Genomic DNA, 21,728 nt, shown 5'->3' with positions numbered 1-21,728 from the left:
GAACACCTATGAGTATGCCACCTAAGTGTGTTAATCCACATACACCCCTCTTCACCGATGCCAAAAACCAGGTTATTGTAGATGGGTTTTCTTCTGGAAAGGGGATGGGGAGATATGGGACATAGGATGCAAATATGGCAGCAGATTGTCCATGATCTAAATGCCGTGGGTGGCTATGGCTGGGCATACAAACAGGTGCATCACAGGGCCACTGACATGATCACATCTGCGTGGAGGAAAGCAGCTGTAGTTGGCCATGACCAGATGGTTACCAGAGGAGGACTAGCTAGGGAACCACCACTCACCATCAGTAAAGAGTTTCTGGCCAATATCAGAGATCCAGACAGCACCCAGTAGAGTGCACTACAGCATGTCCTGGACGTCAGAGCAACAGTTTCTGAGACAGCAAGCATGTCCTAGGAGGATCTTCCAGGTAGGCTTTGTTATCTGAACAGTTGAGTACTGTTGTATAGTAAAACAGTTGAAATAAATAAGTTAATTCTGTATCACATGCTTTGTTTTGGTGGGGATTGCAGATTGCTGCAATTATTTGCTTAGGTTTCAGTTGTCAGACACATTCTTGTTAAAATAATAGTTAATGCACATATAAAGGGGTAAATGTACCTCTTGTTACTGTTAATTGTGATGATGTTGCCCTTACCTCTTGTTTAACTTCTTCCAGGACCATCTGGACTACAGCAGAGTATGTCTTCTGCAGATGGTAAGCCAAACATTTTTATGTCAGTACTGCTAAGCAATTTAAAGAAATATTGTAGTGTGTGATTTTGATCTCAGGCCTGTTGTGTGTATTGCTGTACTGTCTGTAATAGTGGCAGCACTGTTAGTTTGTTAGCATATATTGCAGTATACCAGTGCAAGTATTAATGTATTCCTGTGTTTCTTACTTTTATCACAGGTGATCATGACAGTGGGAGTGTGGGCCCTGTGCCACCTGATGTCAGTGTATCAGCAGACAAAATGATGATGGCAGCAAAACTGAGGCACAGTTGGAGGGAGCAGAGGTGGAATCTGACACAGAGGCTGACATACAGCCACCCCCTGAATATCTACTGGACACAGCCAGTAAGTGTATGCCTACCTATTCCACTAAGGCCACAGATAATGGACAGGTGAAGGGTGAGTACATTGATCAGGGAAGTGTGGCTACTGCTGCTCCAGTGCCTGTTGAGTCTAGCCATAGCCAAAGTGTGGGCGAGGTGCCACACATGAGGATGTTGCTTCCCATGCCACTCAACCATATGTTTAGGGCGGTCATGGAGACACTTGTGTGTTCCCATAGGTGCTCCAGGCAAATGCTCAGGTTTGTGAATGTGGCACAGTCTGACATGTGTGACTGTCTCCACCATGTTGCCAATTCACTGGATCAGATGAATGACACATTGAATGAGGGGTGTCTCTGATGGACCAAGGAAATGTCTGTCATGGAACAAGCAGTGTCTGTGATGGAACATCTGCTTGGAGTGGAATGGCATCCTCATCTGCATTGAGCCAACATGGCCGTGTCCAATCATGCTCCCATAGGGGCAGTACTTCCACTCCTCCATCAGTGAGTGTGTGTATCTATGAACGGAGTTCATCCAGCTGACATCAGTCATGTTCAGGTAGAATCACTGCGTCTGACCGTAGGCATGGACATGCCAGTGCAACTCGTGGCACAGCCAGTTCTCATGGTCGGGGACAGCAACGATGAACTGCCACTTCTACCATGCTTGTTTCACACCTGTCTGACATACCAAGACACAGAGCCAGCACAGAACTGTGCTGTGTTCATGCAGACATTCACACACCAATTTCACATGGAGGACTCCTACAAACACACATACAACAGTTACTCATTTTGTCTCAGTAGCCATTTGTTGCTTTATCCAAATGTCTGCCTTCATCTCTTTCTTACTCGCACACCCACCAACCTTTTGTGTCAGCCTAGGCTTCAGGTCCCCTCAAAAAACACGCTGTACAAGTGCTGGTAACAGTGCCACATCCCTGGTTTCCATCTTTTGGATTCAGGGATACAAAAGCTTTATGTCTGATGCTCAGGGTGCATATGTAACTTAGTGCTTAGTATAGCTGCATTTGTGGTGTTGAACTGGTAATTGTACCTTTGCATTATATTGGCCTTGGAAAGTTAAATCCAAAAAAAGGCTTATTCTAGTAACTGAATGGAATCCAAGCAAGCAGTACAAAGTTCAAAAACTAAAGCAGGAATCCAACTATCAGTAGATGTTTTTAAAATTCATTTAATGACAACATGCAGCTAGTGATAAAAAGACAATCCAATAGGTAAAGGCAATATAAATTGCAAAGCTTTCAAGTCCTTAGACCCTTTCTCAATGCTTGAGATAAAAATTACTTCACATCAAGTTTTTTATATACAAGTAAAAGACGACAGCAATCTCAATAAATCAAATACATATTAATTGACTCTTAAAGTGTCCATACATTAATCTTACAATGATAGCTAAAAAAGTAACAAAATGCACAATGATATAATGTAATGAAATAATAACCCTGGGTGTAACATTCATAGATAATTTTGTTTCATTTTTAGAATAGGTTTAATACTATTCATACTATTTATCCCGGTGGTGCATCCACTCTAAAACAGTAAATCCACCTATATTCTGCTAATTCTGTTTTATTAACAGTGTCTGCGCCTTGGTTGTCCATATACAGTCTTTGCAATACTCTAAATTTAAATGTATGACCTTTTCCTTCAGCCATAATGTGTTTACATAATGCATTTGTCTCCACCCTCCACCCTCCACCAAGAATCTCAGATAAATGAGATGCTATACTTTCTTTTAGTTTTTGGTTAGTTTTTCCAATATAGAATGATTGACATTTTAGACAGTTAGCAAGATAAATAACATTTTCAGTATAGCAGATGGCCGATACTTTAAGTATAAAGTTTGTATGTGTATTAAGATTTTTAAGTTGTATCAATATTAATTATATTACAATACACACAGTTATGGCAAGGAATAGTATCATTTTAAAATACTTTTTTGTTTATCTACGGTGGTGCTGCGGTAGCTTTGTCGCCTCACAGTAAGACGCTGTCCGGTTCGATTCTCAGCTAGAGCGTCTTCTGCATGGAGACATGTGTGAATGGGCATACCTTCATTGAAGGTTGTGATTCAGGGCTGGTAATTCGGCATGTCAAAATCAAGTACCAATCATTATCGGACCGGAGTTCCGCTGTGGCGACCCCTAACTGGGAAAAGCCGAAAGACACAACAACAACAACATCTTTATTACAAAGATATTGTTTTAAATTCCTTTCATTTTTAAAAATAAACTTAGGTTTCTCTCCAACAACTAATGTAACTTCAGGGTTGGATCTCAATATAGTTAAATTCTTTTGTATTATTTCTTTTATCACAGAAGCATGCCTATTATATTTTATCACATAACCCAGAGAATAATTATTATCACTGACATTTCTATTATTAATATGTCATTGCATTTGAAAAAATATGGTTGATATACAGAATCACAACTAGAGCTGACAATTTTCATAGCAGAATTCAGCACTTCTTTATCATACCACCTAGCACAAAAATCTGTAGCCATATTATCCATTTCTTCTTCAAATTTCTCTCTCTTAATATTAAGTATAATGGACCTTAGAAACTGGCTCTCCACAACACTTTTATAAACATGTCTTGGGTGCATACTGTTATAGTGCATATAAATATTGCCTGAATTTCTGAGAAATAGATTCCATACAGCAGGATGCCCAGTAGAGACCACTGTGGTACACCACTGGTAACAGGTCTGCTGCTAGAGGTGGAATCCACGGTGACAAAAGGAGGTACTGCCAGCACAGCAAGCTGGAATTTTGTAAATAATTATGTCATTTGTGAATGTCAACCTGATTATATAAGATGCTTATGTTACAGATGTATTAGAACTGTATGTCATGTGTATATCAAACTGATTTGTACAGATGTTTGTGTTGAAAAGGGGTTTATAAAGTGCTTGTATTTGAAATGTATCCACAGTGTGCCCTACTGGAGAGAACAGAAATGTACATGAACTATTGTAGATATTTAAATGTATATGTTTTAACAGAAGAAACTGGAAGGTTAACCTCATACCAGCAAACTTTAAAATATATCTGAAACAAGATCACTTTATGGGCTAGGCCAAAAAGATGCTATCTCATAGGTTTCAATACAGACAGAGACACAAAGTCGGTACTAGGAAGCATTCTGTATTGTCTTTGGGGTGAACTAAATACTATTCTTGAAGCATGGAGGTAGGAAAGTGTTTTATAAATTCCAGCACCTGCCACAGATCTGAGAAAAATCCCTTGTGTGTGTGTATTTTTCAGGTAGGTGCTAAATCCTGTCAGCTTCCAGCAGTGGGTGTTTGCATGGGAACTAGAGGTTAGATGACCAAAAGTGATGTCATTCTGCAAGCTATCCCAGAAGTAATATTTTAGATATTATTTTGAGAAGTCTCTCAGTGAGACTGAGCATTCTGTATTCTGTCTTGGACCTGACAAAGTACAGTTTTGTACCTACCATAAATGTAGATGTTCGAAGATCCACATTGCTGCAGTCCTAACACTTGGGTAGTCCGCTGTCCCAGTCGGCCCGAATACCAAAGTATAAGGCTGACGTCGGTCAGGGCGCATTAGACTGACGTCAGGACGTCAGGGTACAAATGCGCATGACCGACGTCATATCCTCAGTCTTTTCTTGCCCCAGATGTCAGAAGACCCTAAAAAGATAAGGCCAAAACCAAAAAACACCAAACACTCCTGTACCAAATATATATACAATATATACAATTTACAAAAGTACAACCCCACCCACACAACCACCCCTAAACACAGAGGGGAAGGAGGGAGGGTAAATTGGACTGCAGCAATGTGGATCTTCGAACATCTACATTTATGGTAGGTACAAAACTGTACTATGTTCTTCATCCCACATTGCTGCAGTCCTAACACTTGGGTAGAATCCCAAAGCAGAGGTAAGGGAGGCTGGCAAATCATAAAGAAGCTGGAGCTGTCAACATGCCCTGCAAAATAGCCGTGGCAAAACCAGCCCTAGATTTAGAGTAGAGAGGAAGGTGGTAATGCTTAGAGAAAGTATGCACTGAACTCCAAGTAGCTGCCTCCAAAATATCCTTAGTTGCCACCCCCCTTAGAAATGCTGTTGAAGTGGCAGTAGCCCTAGTGGAATGAGGCCTAATCCCAGCTGGAATCTCCTTGCCATGATGGGAATAACAAAATGCAATGCAAAACCCAATCCACTTAGAAATAGTTTGTTTTGACACAGGCTTGCCCTGAGAACTCAAAGCAAAAGAAACAAACAACTGCTGAGACTGCCTAAAATCCCTAGTCCTGCTTAAATAATAATGCAACTGCCTGTGTACATCTAAAGTGTGCAAAATCTTTTCCCCCTTATTTTGGGGATCTGCATAAAAAGTGGGCAAATGAATAGTTTGGTTTAAAGCCACACTAGATACCACCTTAGGCATAAAGGAAGGATTAGTACGTAATGATACCCTATCCTTATGGAAAATCAAAAAAGGCTCAACCGCCATAAGGGCCTGCAATTCAGAAACCCTTCTTGCAGAAGTAATGGCCAACAAAAAAGCAGTCTTCCATGACAAGTATTTCAATTCAGCAGTAGCCGCAGGCTCAAAAGGTTGTAGAGTAAGTTTCTCCAACACAAAATTGAGGTCCCAAGCAGGAGTAGGAGCTCTACGTGGGGGTCTTATATTCTTTGCCCCTCTAAGAAATTGCTTGAACAAAGGATGAGAAAACAATGGTGGGTCACAATCATAGTGAGCTGAAATTGCTGCAGCATGAATCTTAATGGAAGAGAAAGACAAACCTTTGTCCAATAACTCAGTAAGATATTGAAGAGCCACACTCAAATTAGGCTCAGAAACCTCCAAATCCTTTGCTGCACTCCAAAATAAAAATCTCTTCCATTTATCTGCGTACACTTTCCTTGTACTAGGTCTTCTGGCTTCCATAATCACATTCAAAACTTGTTGAGGAAGTTGAGACCTGCTGTGGTTCAAAACAGAATATGCCAGGCTGTTAGATGAAGAGAGTGAAGCTTGACATTGAGTAGATGACCGTCCCTCTGAGACAATAGGTGTGGAATCAAAGGTAAAGGCCATGGAGGCATCCTTACCAGACTCCTCAGTAATGGGTACCAGTGTTGCCGAGGCCAATCTGGAGCTATTAAAATCATCCTTGGCTTGTCTTGTCTGACCTTTAGGAGTACCTTTGGGAGGAGAGGCAGAGGTGGAAAGGCATACACATGAAGATTTTTCCAACTGAAAGAAAGAGCATCCACTTTCCAAGCTGTGTGATGAAACCTTTTTGTGCAAAACTTTGGCAGCTGGTGGTTTAGTGGAGAAGCGAACAGATCTATGTCTGGAGTTCCCCATGACACTGTCAATTTCCGAAATACATGAAGATCCAGTTTCCACTCGTGGGGATCCATGATTTGCCTGCTTAACACATCTGCTAAGGAGTTCTGTGCTCCCGGCAGAAACCTTGCCTGAAGATTTAGTTGCAAGCTGAGCGCAGTCTCCCACAAAATCATTGCTTGCCTGCATAGAGGATAAGAATGTGTTCCCCTTGTTTGTTGATGTACCACATGACAGTTGTGTTGTCTGTTAGAATCAACACCTGCCCTGGAAGAAGTAACTCCTTGAAAGCCATTAATGCAAACTGGACTGCTAACATCTCCTTCATGTTGATATGTAGATGCTGTAGTCTGGCAGGCCACTTGTCTTGTATCCACTTTCCATTCAGATGAGCTCCCAAGCTATGTCTGAGGCATCTGTCGTTAGAATCTGACTCGCCTCTGGCCGGGTCACAGAGAGTCCCTTGTTTAGGTGACATTCCTGAGCCCACCACAAAAATTCCTTTTGGATGCAAGGTATTATTTGAATGACAGTGTCCAAATCCTGGCAGTGCTGTGTCCATACATTTTTGAGATACCATTGCAGCTTCCTCATATGCAGTTTGGCATTGGGAAGCACCAGAATACAAGATGCCATGAACCCTAAGGCTTGAAGGACTGTCCTTGCAGTCAGCCCGGACTGAAGAGATAGTTGATGGAAGTAAAGGGAAAGATTCTTTTGTTTGTCCGGGGTTAAGAAGGCCATCTGGGTTGCTGTATTCAGTCTCACACCCAGAAAGCACATGTCTTGAGAGGGTACTAGACTGGACTTTATTTCATTCACAGAATACCCCAGGCATCTTAGCACTACTATCACATAACCCAAATGCTGAAAAAGGTCTTCCTTTTCTTGAGCCAGAATCAGGCAGTCGTCCAAGTAAGGATAGATTTGTATTCCTTTTAGCCTGAAGTAAGCTATCACTGGAGCCAGAACTTTTGTGAATACTCTGGGCGCAGTAGATAAGCCAAAGGGCAATGCAGAGAACTGATAATGGGAATTCCCAGCTCGAAAACGCAGATACTTCCTGCAACTCAGTCTGATAGGCACATGAAGGTAAGCCTCCTTGAGATCTAAAGTTACCATCCAGTGATCTTTTCCCAGCAGAGGTAAAAGCTGTTGTAACGTCAACATTTTGAACTTGGGAATGTCCAGATAAGTGTTGAGGATAGATAAATCCAAAATTGGTCTCCACGTGTTCCCCTTTTTTGGTACTAGGAACAGGCGAGAATAAAATCCTAGGCCCCTTTCTGGCACAGGAACCGGCTGAATGGCTCCTATTTGGAGTAACAGAGAAATTTGCTTGTGTGCCTCTTTTCTTTGTAGAGGAGGAATGTCTGGCATGCCTTTGAAAGGAGGCAAGGTATGGAAATAAAACCTGTAACCGTGGTGAATGATATCCAATACCCATCTGTCTTGGGTAATTAAATTCCAATTTTCTTTGAAAAGTGCCAGCCTTCCTCCCAAAGGTGCTGCCAGACGAGAAGGCTCTGGCAGCTGAAAAGGCAGGTCATTGGGTCTGCTTACGAAAGGACTGACCCCTGCCCTCACCAGAAGACTGGGCAGGTGAACTCGCTGTTCTAGGCCTAAAAGAACCTTGAGCTCTGCCCCTACCACGTCTAGACCTACCCCTAGACTGGGAATCATAAGAAGGATATGTCCACCCCTTAGTAGGCCAATTTCTACTAAACTTGGAGGCTGAACCTGCAAAAAATCTTTAACAGTCTGCATAGACTTAGCCTTGTCCTCCATTTTCTTTAAAACTGCTTCCACAGGCGAACCAAACAACACATCAGATTGTAACGGAGCATCTAAAATCCTTGTCTTGACATGCTCAGCCAAATTCTGATCCCTCAACCAGGCGTGCCTGCGAAGAACAGAACCAGTGGCAGCCACCCTCGAAGAGGCCTGTACAGCATCAAAACCACATTGCAAAGAATGCTTACCCATCTGTTCAGAAACATGAACTAAATCCTGCAACTCTTTACACTCAATACCTTCCGCCAGAGCATCCACCTTAGACTTCAATTGTGAAAGGAGATAATTTTGGTATTTTAACATGTGGAACTGGCAATTCAAAGCCCTCATGGCTAAAGTGGAAGAAGTATACACCTTCTTTCCCCATCTATCCAAAGCCCTTGCCTCTTTATCAGGAGGAACAGGATTTTTAACCACAGAAGCCTTAACACCTTTAGGCCCCTGAGAAACAGTTTCTGGGTCTGCCCTAGGACTCTTAAAAAGATACTTATGAGCTTCAGGCACCCTATAATACCTATCCGGTTTAACTGGGGCAGGAGGCAAAGAATCAGGGTTCAGGGAAGCCTCTGCAAAACATCTTCCACCACATCCAGAACAGGAGGTATAGACAAAGGCCTATGCTGGGGTAAAACAAAACTCCTAAGCCTTTTCCTGGAATCAGAGAAATCTTGACCTTCCCATTTAAAATGCTCCCTCATGGAATGAAGAGTCTCTGAAAAAGAAAAATCCTCAGGAGGAGAAGCCGAAGGAGTAGAATCATCTACATCAGAATCAGAATAAGGAGGAAACTCCTGTAAGTCTTCAGCTGAAGACTCAGAAGCCTCCGAACACTGCTCAAAACTCTCAAGCTCAGGTTCCACCCTAGGCCTCTTATCAGGAGGGGGCATAGAACCTCTAATCATAGTAATCAAATCTTCTGCCATTTTAAGCATATGTTTCTTAGGCAGAGACCCTGAAGAACTAGGAGAGACACCCACTGAAGCTAAACCTTGCCTGCCTCTCGAAGAAGCCTTGGAAACAGAAGGGGAGGGCCTAACCACCTTAGGAAGGGAGGGGAGAACAGCTACCTGAGAAGCCCCCTCAGCCTGGCCTACCTCCTGAGAGGACACCTCTTGTAATAGTAAAGTCTCTCCCTGAGACTCCAAGGAAATTTCTGGCAGAACCTCCGGCTCCACCGAGGCCTCTAAAGAACCGACGTCCGGGACAGACGGTTCTTCCAATCTAGGCTTTACTGCTTTGTCCTTGCGCTTTTTAGATGAAGCAGGCGTCGGAGCATCTGACGGCATTTTATAATTACAACGCTTCCCAAAAACTAACCTGGCACAGTCTAATCTTCTCTTTATAGTGCGTTTGTTAAATCTAGCACAAGAGCGACATCCAACAACGTCGTGCTCAGGCCCTAAGCAAGGTATACACAAGGTATGGTAATCCCTATGAGGTATCTGTTTCCCACAAGAAATACAATTATTCACTTTTTCTGACATCCGGTTAAATACTGAGGCAAGAAAAAAACAAAATATTCCCCAACGGGGTACTTAGCCAACTTTGATTCGGTCTGAAACTCCGACTTCAGAAAATTTCAGAACGCCAACCTGCACTCGCAATACTGCTTCTGCATCGGACCATGCGGCAAAAAAGACTGAGGATATGACGTCGGTCATGCGCATTTGTACCCTGACGTCCTGACGTCAGTCTAATGCGCCCTGACCGACGTCAGCCTTATACTTTGGTATTCGGGCCGACTGGGACAGCGGACTACCCAAGTGTTAGGACTGCAGCAATGTGGGATGAAGAACATCAAGAAGGACCATTCACCACATCATCTGCCTTGCTCTATTAAGTAAGTCAGGAATATAGTGAAGCTTAATTTAGGTAGTGTTTTTCTTTATTTGTCTGAGCCTGTCCTTCAATGTTATTTTAACTATTCCCTGTGATTTTGAACTTTGATGTCACTGTGAATATATACTTAGTATTTTCTTGTTCTTTTATTATTTATTATTAAATATGTTTGAACCTTTTATTGTGACTGATCTTTGTAGTGATATTTAGGTTTTGAGAGCATTTGCATATTTATTTGGTGACACTGTGTGGGCCATACATAATAGCCTTACTCTTGGTCAAACTACCATTTGTATTAATATTAATTTCACTCAATATATTGGGTACCCTTGTAAGGGCCTTAAGGTAGCTGGCAGGAGTGTCTGGTGGCAGTAGTTACTACCTTATAGTCTGGGCAAAAAGGGGGCATAGCTAGTAAACCTGTGCCATCTTTTTCCAGGTGCGCGTGTGCAAATCAAATCTCAAAGAAGGTGTGTGTCAGCTACTTGTGCATGGATACAAAGCACTGGTTGGACAGAGAGGGTGTTTGAAACCTTGGCTTGGACACTCAGCTGAGATCTCAAATCGATAGATGTGCTAGTGGGAAGTGTTATTAGTGATCTGGGATAAGAGGGAGAAACTAGCCCCAGACTGACTATGTTCCCCATGTGCTCTTAAAGGCAATTATGCTTGATTGTGCTTGATGCAGAGATCTGCATCTGGAGTTACGGTGTGTGTGTACCTGCTATCCTTCCAGTGAGCATTCCCCACAGGTGCCAGTGGTGAGGATTGAGGCTCCTTGATTACTGGCCAAGAGGTGGGTTGTCACATCCCCAGCTATAACAGTATTAGTTCTGTTGGTGAGCCATTTAGCTACCCATCTGATGATGTATGGGTTAATCACCAGCTGGGTGAGTTTCTCAGTGATGCCTGAGTGGGGGATTGTGTCAAAGCCCTTGGCCAAGTTGATAGGCAGTATGTACTGATGTAGCTTCACCCAGGGCTTTGGCGACACTCTTGAAGAATTCCACTAGGTTTAACAGGCATGATCTGCCTTTAATGAAGCCAAAGTTGGTCAGGTCATGAATTTGAAGGTCACCAAATGCCCTTGTTGATAAGGTCCAAGATGATTCTCTCCATTGCCTTACAGACAAGGCTGGTCAGGCTTATGGGTCCATAGTTCCCCTGGCTGGTTGAGGGCCACCCCCCGTGCAAGGGGATTACGGTTGCTGTTTTCTACTCTACTGGGACAAAGCCAGTACCAAGAGTACCTAGTGGTTCCACTAACTCTTGCTTTAGATTGTTTTGTAAGCAGCCTGGGATGTTATCTGATCCCATAGAGGCTGTGTTTTTGGCCTTGGTGAGTGCCATAATGACCTGTTCTTTGGAGATTACTGGTGGCAGGTATGCTTCGGGGCATAATGGTGGAGACAGGGGTGTGAAATTTTTGCCAAACCTGTCTGCCAACAGGTTGGCAATGTCATCAGGTTCAGTATGAGTGGTACTTTTCCCTATGAATTTGGTGCAAAGCTGGGCCTTCACTTTTAGATTATAGAGATAGCTAAAGAATGCTTTGTGAATATACTTAGCTATGGATGCTAATTTAGTTTAATAATTAACTTTAGAGGACTTCACATGACAACTAATTTGTTTGTTCAAGCTATGGAGGATGTTTTTTGCTGAGACTGTTCCCTCTTATTCCTGGACATAAGTTTCCTTCTCTTGTTGTATAATCTATTCATGCTAGATGTCCACCAGGACAGCTTGTTGCCTTTGTGAGCAAATTTTGATCCACTCTGGTACAGCTAAGCCAGGTTTGAAACTATTTATACCATCACGTAGGAGGCTATAGTTTGCTTTGGAGACATTTTTCAACCTGTTGGATACTGAGGGGGGGACTCAGGTACAATTGTTACATGGAATGTGACTGATTTATGGTCAGACCTTACCAGGGACGTCTCACACATGGGGTGGTGCAGCAATTTCCCATATTGGTGAGTACTAGTTCAAGGACATTCAAGCCTCTTATGGGGGTGCAGACAAACTGGTCTCAACCATTTGTGTTTACAAAGTGCAGAAACCTTAGAGTGAGTGTGTTTGAGCTCGTATATGTATCCCAGTCAATGGAAGGATAGTTAAAGTCATTCATGGCTAGGGTATAAAACACGTCAAAGAAAGCTCAATTAAGACCGAAACTGTTTATTGAAGAGCTTTTCGTCCCACTTAATTGAGGGACTTCCACAGATAAAAAACAAATAAAACAAACAGTTTAAATAATCAGCCAGATGAAGTCATATGATCGTAAAAAACAATGAAATCCTACTATCTGAACGTCTTCTCATTAATGACTCTTCAAAGTCACACTAAAAACATATTCATTACTTAAAGCTGCTGAACTAATAAAATTATATTAGGTTGTATATTCCACAACCATAACAGCTGTTTGGTTTTTAATTTTACACATGTATTTCTGAATTAAACAATGCTATTAAAAACTATGACAAAAATTCTTATTAATGAATATATGTAATGCATCTTACAAGATCCCCCACTCACATTAAAAACCACACGTGGATGTTATATGCATTTTTGTTTTGTTTTTATATGTTTTTAGAGGCTTTCAAATAGTAGGATTTCATTGTTTTTTACGATCATATGACTTCATTTGGCTGATTATTTAAACTGTTTGTATTTGTTTTTTATCTGAGGAAGTCCCTCAATTAAGGGGGATGAAAAGTGCTTCAATAAACAGTTTCAGTCTTAAGCTTGAGCTTTCTTTGGCATGTTTTATACTGTGTTTTTCTTTCAATAGATTCATGCCTAGGGTGTTTGGTTGAATTATGAGTGACTCTAGTAGGTCCAGGAAGGCACTGTGTGGTTTTCATGGTTCATGTTGGTGAACCTGTAACTAATATGGGGGGACTTTCCTACAGTTGGACTTTAGAGTCATAATGATTAACCAGTCTTGAGGTGTATTTGTCTTTTATGAAGATGGATACAGCTCCTCCTTTATTTTTTCACATTCATTTTCCAGCCTGAATGAGTGGAAGGCATTATAGCCATACATGGCCGGAGTACTCTCTGTGGTCCTAAACCAAGTCTCTGTGATTGCATAAACATTGACATCTTCCCAAGTAAGAAGTACCTCCATTGTTTATAGTTTATGATTTAGAGTCCTAGCATTAAACAACATACCCATGATTTTGTCTTTTGGAGATATTTTTCATCAGTAATTTTGTTCCTATGACATTGCTTAAAAAGGCACTATGGGGGATCCAAGTACCTTGGCCAGTAACCAAATGGCAAGAGGTGACAGATGAAGACCATCCCTGGCAAAGTAGCATTGTCTGCCAACCATATCATCCCAGGCTAATAAATACTGGATCCCCCTGAATTGACACCAGTAGCTAAGCTAATTTTTAAATCGATAATTCTTTTATTTGTATTGATGCATCATTCTAGGTGAAGTTAGACTGCTGCATATGGCTACAGATATAACTGTCTGGGACAGATAATTTGAGAGCACAGTCATATCTCTCTTCATATAGTCCAGTGAGGTATGTCTCATAGGTAGGTACTAAGCTATTTGCCCGAAGGCATTTATAAGCCTAGCCAGAATGAGTTGGCTTTCTCCGCCCCCTTAGATTAGTTCCCTGTGCCTCTGTCCAGCGAGCCACTGAAGTGATCCCTGGGGTAAACTTTCTGTTTCCCATCCACTCATCAAGGTTTCTCTTGAAGAGTGTTAGTGAGGAGCTCTGCCTAATGTAGACTGAAATCTTGTTCCAAAGCATGGCAAGTCTCTGTGACAGGAATCTATCCCACTAGTACATCCTATTTATTGTTGTGGTGAGGTTTAGATCTCTAGAGCATATGGTTTGAGGGGATAAGCTTTTCTTTAGGTGGAGCATGTCGATCAGTTCTGGGTTGGACATGGCCTTGTATGTCAGGCAGAGATCACCTCTGAGTAGGCGGTATGCAACCGAGTACAGCTGGAGTTTTTTCAATTGAGCTGCATAGGGCATCTGTTTGAGGCCATGATCCTCTTGGTGAGGTACTTTTGTGGTCTTTCCAGCTGTTGCAGGTGTCGTGTAAGATACATCTGAAATGGGGCGTTGTACTCTATGATGGGTCTGATGAGCAATGAGTAGAGGGGCACAATGACCTCTCTTGATCTGGATGTGAACCCTTTTGTGGTAAGGTGTGCCACATAGAAGGATTTTCAAACCACTTTGGCAGTGTGATTATCAAAGGAGATCTTGGGTCCACAGATCCTTTATTACATCTTCCGTATTTAGGGGACTATTTAGGGGACTACCACCTATGTGGTAGTTTGTGGGTACTTTGTTTTTTCCAAATGGGATGACTATGCACTTTTTGGCATTTAGATTGAGGCCATGATTTTGCCACCAGGTGTCTGTCTCAGTGAGACCCTTTTGGAGGATGTCTGCCAGCCAGAGAGTCAGTTATAGCCCCTAGTTTGCAGTTGTTTGCGAACTTGGTCAGCCATAGTCCTCCTGTGCTTGCCTGTACCTCTGAGAAGTATATGCCAAACAGGAGGGGTCCTAGGACTGAGCCCTGGGGAACACCACTTGTAACCAGTTTAGAGTCAGACCTAGCTCCTGCAACTCTTACCATGTGGGTTTTGTCCATGAGCCAGTTGGCAACCCATCTTGTGATGTAAGGATTTATGTTCAGGCTGGTGAGCTTGTCTATAATACCAGAATGTGGAATGGTGTCAAAGGCCTTTGCGAGGTCTAGGTAGGCTGTGTGTACCACCTTTCCCTCATCTATAGCCTTGGTAACTGTCTCAAACAAGTCCACCAGGTTTAGGAGGCATGATCTGCCCTTGTCAAAGCCGAACTGGGTAGGGTCCAGTGTTTGGAGGTTCCCAATGTCTCTGTTAATGAGTTCCATGATGATGCGCTCCATAGCCTTGCCGACCAAGCTGGTCAGGCTTATAGGGCGATAGTTCCCATGGTCTGTTGTGGCTCCACCTTTGTGCAGTGGAATAACCATTGATGTGCGCTACTCTATGGGTACGTAACTGTGGAGAGGCTGAGTTTGAACAGTGTGTTTAGGTGAGGGGTTAATTTGTCTTTGAGCTCATGTAGGACGCAGCCTGGGACTCCATCCAGTACCACTGATGCTGTTTTTTTGGCTTTGGAGAGGGCTGTTTTAACCTGAGTGTCTGTGATTTCAGGAGCCCTACATTCTTCTGGTATGGTTATGGGCCCTTTTGGGGGTGAGGGGGGTGGGTGAAGTTTGCACTGAACCTGTCTGCCAGGATGTTAGCAATAGTGGTCAATTCAGTGTATTTTGTACCATTCTGCACTAACTCCAAGCAGATCTGAGCATTGCCACTTAGATTCTTGAAATAGCTAAAGAATACCTTGTGGTTATCTTTGGAGTCCTAGGCAATTTTTCTTTCGAAACTCACCTTGGATGATTTTATGAGGGATCGTAGTTTCTTGCTGATACTGATCAGGGATGTCTTCCCTTCTTGGGATTTTACTCTTTTCTGTACTAGTTTCCTCCTTCTATTGTATAGCTTGTTTATGGCAGGAGTCCACCAGACTGGTTTCCTTTTCTTGGAGGAGTGAGTGTTGGTTTTGCTTGGGATAGCATGATCCATGCATTCTTGTAGGTGCCTGTAGAATGCATTAGTAAAGGATTTTGCAGCTTGGACAATGTTATCCTTTAGCATGGGGGCTTTGAAACTTTCCACCTCGGTCTTAAGTAACGTGAAGTTTGCTTTTGAAAAGTTTTTCATGGTGGTTTCCTTGTCTGGGGGTGGGTGCTGAATGTGGATATCCAAAGTGATTTGTTTATGGTCAGATCTAACCAGTGAGGATTTGACCTCCAGTGTGGAGCACCAGTCGCTCATGTTGGTGATGACCAGGTCCAATATGTTGTCACCTCTGGTGGGAGTGTTGACCAGTTGATTCAGGGCATTTGAGTTTATAAATTCTAGGAAATGTTGGGTAAGGGAGTTAGTACTTGAGTAGTTCTCCCAATTAATGTTTGAGTAATTGAAATGACCCAATATTAGGGTGTTTAGTAGGACCTTTATATTTCTCAGTGTTTCCAGAAATGCGGAATGGGGGTCCTGGGACATGGTGGGTGATCTGTAACAAGCTACAATTTGAATTGCAGTTTTGTCCATTGTTAGTTGCACGTGGATGATCTCTGAAGCATCATGCTGTGCCACTAACCTGGAGGTGTGGGTATCCTTGATGAATATGGATACACTCCTGACTTTTGTATTTCGGTCTGGGTTCTGTGGCTGAAATGTATGGTATGAGTTGTAGCCTCGTAGTGCTGGGTTGCTCTCTGGAGCCTTAAACCAGGTTTCTGTTACTGCACATATATCGATTTTCTCCATACTGAGGGGTGCCTCGAGTGCGTGCATTTGGAGGTTTAGACGTCTGGCATTGAGTAGTATCACCCTCAGTTTTTTATTACTTGTGCTATTTATGGTGGTGGGTTTGTCTTTTGAGCCTTGCCTAAAAAAGACACTTATGGAGATGGCAAGAGCCTTGGCAAGTATTTGAAAGCCTAAGGGTGACAGGTGCAAGCCATCTCTAGCGAAGCAGCGTGGCTTGTCGAGCATGTCATCCCAGGTGGACAGACACTGGATCCCCTTTGAATGACACCAGAAACTTAGCCAATTGTTGAAATTGATAATTTTTTCTTTATACTGTAGTATCATTCTTGGTGAGGGCAGGATGCTACTCAGGGTCAGGGTCATACCAGCCTGGGCTACAAAATCAGAGAGCTCTTCCTTGTCTCTTTTCATGTAGTCCAGGGAGGTACGGCTCAGGTCATTCACACCAACATGGACAATGACAGAGTCATATTTGTACTTGTTCTGGAGTGACCTGAGTGTTTGTGTTATCTGGTGGATCCTGGCACCTGACAGGCAGCTAACAGTAACCTTCTCCTTATTCAACCTAGTGAGTGGGACGTCAGTGTGCCTGACTATAGAGTCACCTATTACTAGTATGTTGGGTATGTTATTTTGCCTTAAGGGCTGTGATCGCATGGCACACTGGTTTTGTGAAGTATGTGTTTCATGATTTGTGTTGGGGGATGGAGGTTGCTTGGATGTCTGCTTTGGAGGTCTCTGTTGCTTTTGCAGATTTTTATTTAGAGCCTCCGAGTATGTTTTTGTGTATTTATGTGTGTTTTTTACCGGTACTGGTTTAATGGGTCTATGTGAGACTGGTGGTGTAATGCAAGTATTTCCCTTCTCCTCTTGACTGTCTGATCCAGCCTTGGGTTTAGAGAGCTTAGCCTCCAATTTGGCTGTATAATTGCATCTCTCACATGTATTAGTGTTTGGTGGTAGGAGGACAGGGATGTCTGTGTACATGAGGCAGTTGTAACATTGCCTCAAAATGCCCAGATTCACCAGTTGGACTGAAGAGTACACCTGAAACTGCCCTTTGGACATGCTTGGACAGGTACAGTGAACTGTTTTACTGAATGGCTGGTAAGGTTGAATAGAGAGCCTTGTCCTTCTGTACAGTATAGGAGGGTCTAGTGCTAGGGTTTATAAGTGCTTGCTATGAGTTTTGAGCAAGTGCTGGGCTGAGAAATGAATGGCTTGAGTGTTTAAGTTGAAAGTTTGTCTAGTTCCAAGGGAAAAATTGAAGAGGAGACTTTGTGGAGCCGGGAATAGTTATACCCTAGCTAACCGGCGCTGTATGGTGTGCAAAACCAGGCAAATGCGGTATTTATAGCAGGGAAATGAAAGAGATAGAAATTAGCCAAAAATGGCCAATAAATTACTAATTTCTGGGCTGAAACCATTCCTCCAGGGACATATAGGCTGCTCAAAATTCCCTTCTCTCACAGATGAACAGAGAAACTTCCTTCTATCCAGGTAAGGTATGGGCAAACACAGAGATTTGTAACACAGCCCTGAATTCAGCACTTAACCTGAAAACTGGTATGTTGGGTATGTTATTTTGCGTTAAGGGCTGTGATCGCATGGCACACTGGTTTTGTTAAGTATGTGTTTCATGATTTGTGTTGGGGGGTGGAGGTTGCTTGGATGTCTGCTTTGGAGGTCTCTGTTGCTTTTGCAGATTTTTATTTAGAGCCTCCGAGTATGTTTTTGTGTATTTATGTGTGTTTTTTACTGGTACTGGTTTAATGGGTCTATGTGAGACTGGTGGTGTAATGCAAGTATTTCCCTTCTCCTCTTGACTGTCTGATCCAGCCTTGGGTTGAGAGAGCTTAGCCTCCAGTTTGGCTGTATAATTGCATCTCTCACATGTATTAGTGTTTGGTGGTAGGGGAGGACAGAGATGTCTGTGTACATTAGGCAGTTGTAACATTGCCTCAAAATGCCCAGATTCACCAGTTGGACTGAGGAGTACACCTGAAACTGCCCTTTGGACATGCTTGGACAGGTACAGTGAACTGTTTTACTGAATGGCTGGTAAGGTTGAATAGAGAGCCTTGTCCTTCTGTACAGTATAGGAGGGTCTAGTGCTAGGGTTTATAAGTGCTTGCTATGAGTTTTGAGCAAGTGCTGGGCTGAAAAATGAATGGCTTGAGTGCTTAAGTTGAATGTTTGTCTAGTTCCAAGGGAAACATTGAAGAGGAGACTTTATGGAGCCGGGAATAGTTATACCCTAGCTAACCGTCGCTGCCTGGCGTGCAAAACCAGGCAAATGCGGTATTTATAGCAGGGAAATGAAAGAGATAGAAATTAGCCAAAAATGGCCAATAAATTACTAATTTCTGGGCTGAAACCACTCCTCCAGGGACAGGCTGCTCAAAACTCCCTTCTCTCACAGATGAACAGAGAAACTTCCTTCTATCCAGGTAAGGTATGGGCAAACACAGAGATTTGTAACACAGCCCTGAATTCAGCACTTAACCTGAAAACTGGACTATACTAGCTTAGAAAGGCGGGAAACAAGTATATATTTTTTTTCAGAAAATAAAGCAGATACAATAAAAAAAAACTCTTTAAATGCAGAGAAAAGGATACTTATTGTTATATATATCAGATCAGAGTTGTAGTCAATGCCACTAGTAATAAAGTAAGAAGAAACACAAATACAGTAAAAGCAGATGAATAGAATGCAATTTTTATATATATATATAAAACAATGGAAAATTACCAACTGATTTAAACAAGTTACCCAATTAACCAGAAAAAAATTGAGCCCTGCTCCAGCAGTCTTCAAACAGACAAGTTCTAACTGCACACTCCTGCGGGTGCAGGGGAACCTTCTCCAAAAAAAGATGGCCTGGGTCAGTGCTCAAGTTATACAAGCAAAGTTAGATTCAGCAGGCCTGAATCTGGTCTATGCTGCAGCAACAAGGCATACCATTTTCAGAATGAAACAGTTCAAATAAGCAGGCACAATAAGCCTGTGACCAGAAATTCCCAGCTCAGAAGGGCAGAATCCAGCCTCCCACAAGAGTGCAGACCACACCTTCTTAATGTAAAAAAACTGGCCCAAAGCCCAAGTGCTTAAACCAGATCTAATACACTTTAGAACAGACACTAAGCCTTCAATCAGCAACTCCCAACGCAGAAGGATGTAAGCTACCTGTCCTGCCAAAACAGTGCAGACCACAAACCTTCCTAATGTGAAACAACTGGTCTGAAGCCAAGTGCGTAATCCAAAGGCTTAGAATAACAGTTACAATTTAATCGGCTACTAACAAGCAGTAATAAATGCAGCAGAATAAATGCTATTAAGTACTTTTAAGAACAGGCAGCAAGAGCAAAATAAAGTAGGAAGAAATACAAACACAGTAAGCAGATGAATAAAGTGCAAAAACATTTTTTTTCAACGTATTAGGTAGAATGAGCTAAAGACAGTAGACTGGGAGGAGTGTCACAGATCAAATATACAGTTGGGGCAGGCAATTGCAAAGGCACCAAGTATAAAAAGAAAACACCAATACATAGGGCAGGGTGGGGGAAAAATAAACTCAGAAAAATCATTTACTCCAACATGGAGTATGATAGAGGTGTAACTGTGTTTGTTGTTGAGAGACTTGAGTGCATACGTGACTTTGCGGATCCTTGAACCTTACAGTTGGTTGACCGTGACTTTCTCCTTGTACAACATGGTGAAGAGGACATCTGTGTGGATTTGCATATGATCAAGACATTGGTTTTGTGGTGTTTTGCCTTAAGGACTCCATGGGTGAAGCATTGACACATTTGTTTTTATGTGTAGTGGGCTCCATTCAAACTGTAATGTGTGCAGAAGGTTTGTATGTGTGAGGTCTTTGCTCTTTTGGTAAGCTTCTAATGAGTACCTCTGCAGATGTGCACTTGTGTTATGCACTTTGTTGAGGAGGTGAATTGTGTGTGTGTTGACAACCTGTTTGATATCTATTTTGTTGTCACCTGAGACAGAGAGTATTTATTCTAGATTCATTGTATAGTTGCATCTCTTACATATTGTTTTTGTAAGTTTTAGGACATGGTTATCACTACACATGTAGCAGTAGAAGTACAAGTAGGTAAATACACCCTTATTAAGCATATTTAGATGGCCATTGTTAACAGAGCAGTTTTGTGATTAGCAAAAACTGGACCTGTCTATGAGGGACATAGTTGCCACCCCAGAGGTGACTTTACAATCACCCAACCAGTAGTGAAGGTTGTGTTTGAACAAGGTCATTGAAGAGCACTGCTTCACATGGAGTGGGACCCAATTACAAAGGAGTGTGAGTCACTGGGGGATATATCTGTCTCCTCAGCATGTTCATTTATGTCATAGGTTAGGTTGAGAACCCTGTGGGAAGTTATTCTTGTCCCATTTGATTTGCAGATGTCCACAATTTCTAGTAGGACAGGGTCTGAAACTTCTCTGTAGGTCAGGCATTGGTCGCCTCTCAGCAGCTTGCAGGATACTAAGTACAGTGACAGGTCCTTTAGTCTTTTTCATGTATGTGATGTTTGGAGGACCTGCATTCTCCCATTCTGGTGAGGTACAGATGGAAGGGAGCCTTGTTCTCAATTAGTGCTCTGATAAAGATGGAGTACAGCAGAGCTATAACCTACCTGGTCTTGGATGTAATGTCCATATATATGAGGTGCACAATGCAGAATGTGTGTCTCACCACTATGGACACACAGTGATGAAAGTGTAGATTGCTATGAACATGTGTTCACAAGTCTCACAACACTGTGTTTGAGCTGAGAGGAGTGCTATATATATATATCATGATTAGCAGGGGTACTTCATTGCCAAAGGGGAAAATAAGCGGTTGTTTGCTGTAAGGTTCAGTCTGTGAGTTTGGCAGCAATCATTTGTCTCTGCCAGGCCCTTCTGTAATATGTTACCATTACTGGGGGAATCTATATGAGTGTATCCACTTAACAGCCATCTGCACATGTGGTAAACCACAGTCCATCTACCATTGCCTGCATTTCAGGGAAGTAGTTTCCACACAATTGAGGGCCCGGCACAGATCTTTGGAGTATTCCATTGGTAAGTGGCCACTGGGGTTGTACAGTTTCCAGCTATGACAGTGTGTGTTCTGTTGGTGAGCCAGTTGACTATCCAACTAGTACTGTATGGCTTAATTCCCAGATGGGACATTTTCACTATGAGACATGAACGGGGGATATTGTTCTAGACCTTGGATAACTGATCATAGGTGATATGTCCTGTTATCTGTCATCCAGGTCTTTGGGGTCAGTATCCAAG

This window comes from Protopterus annectens, chromosome 14.part0 (assembly GCF_019279795.1).
Source record: "Protopterus annectens isolate FY-2018-M chromosome 14.part0, PAN1.0, whole genome shotgun sequence".
Lineage (NCBI taxonomy): Eukaryota > Metazoa > Chordata > Ceratodontiformes > Protopteridae > Protopterus > Protopterus annectens.
This window is presented reverse-complemented; position numbering follows the sequence as displayed.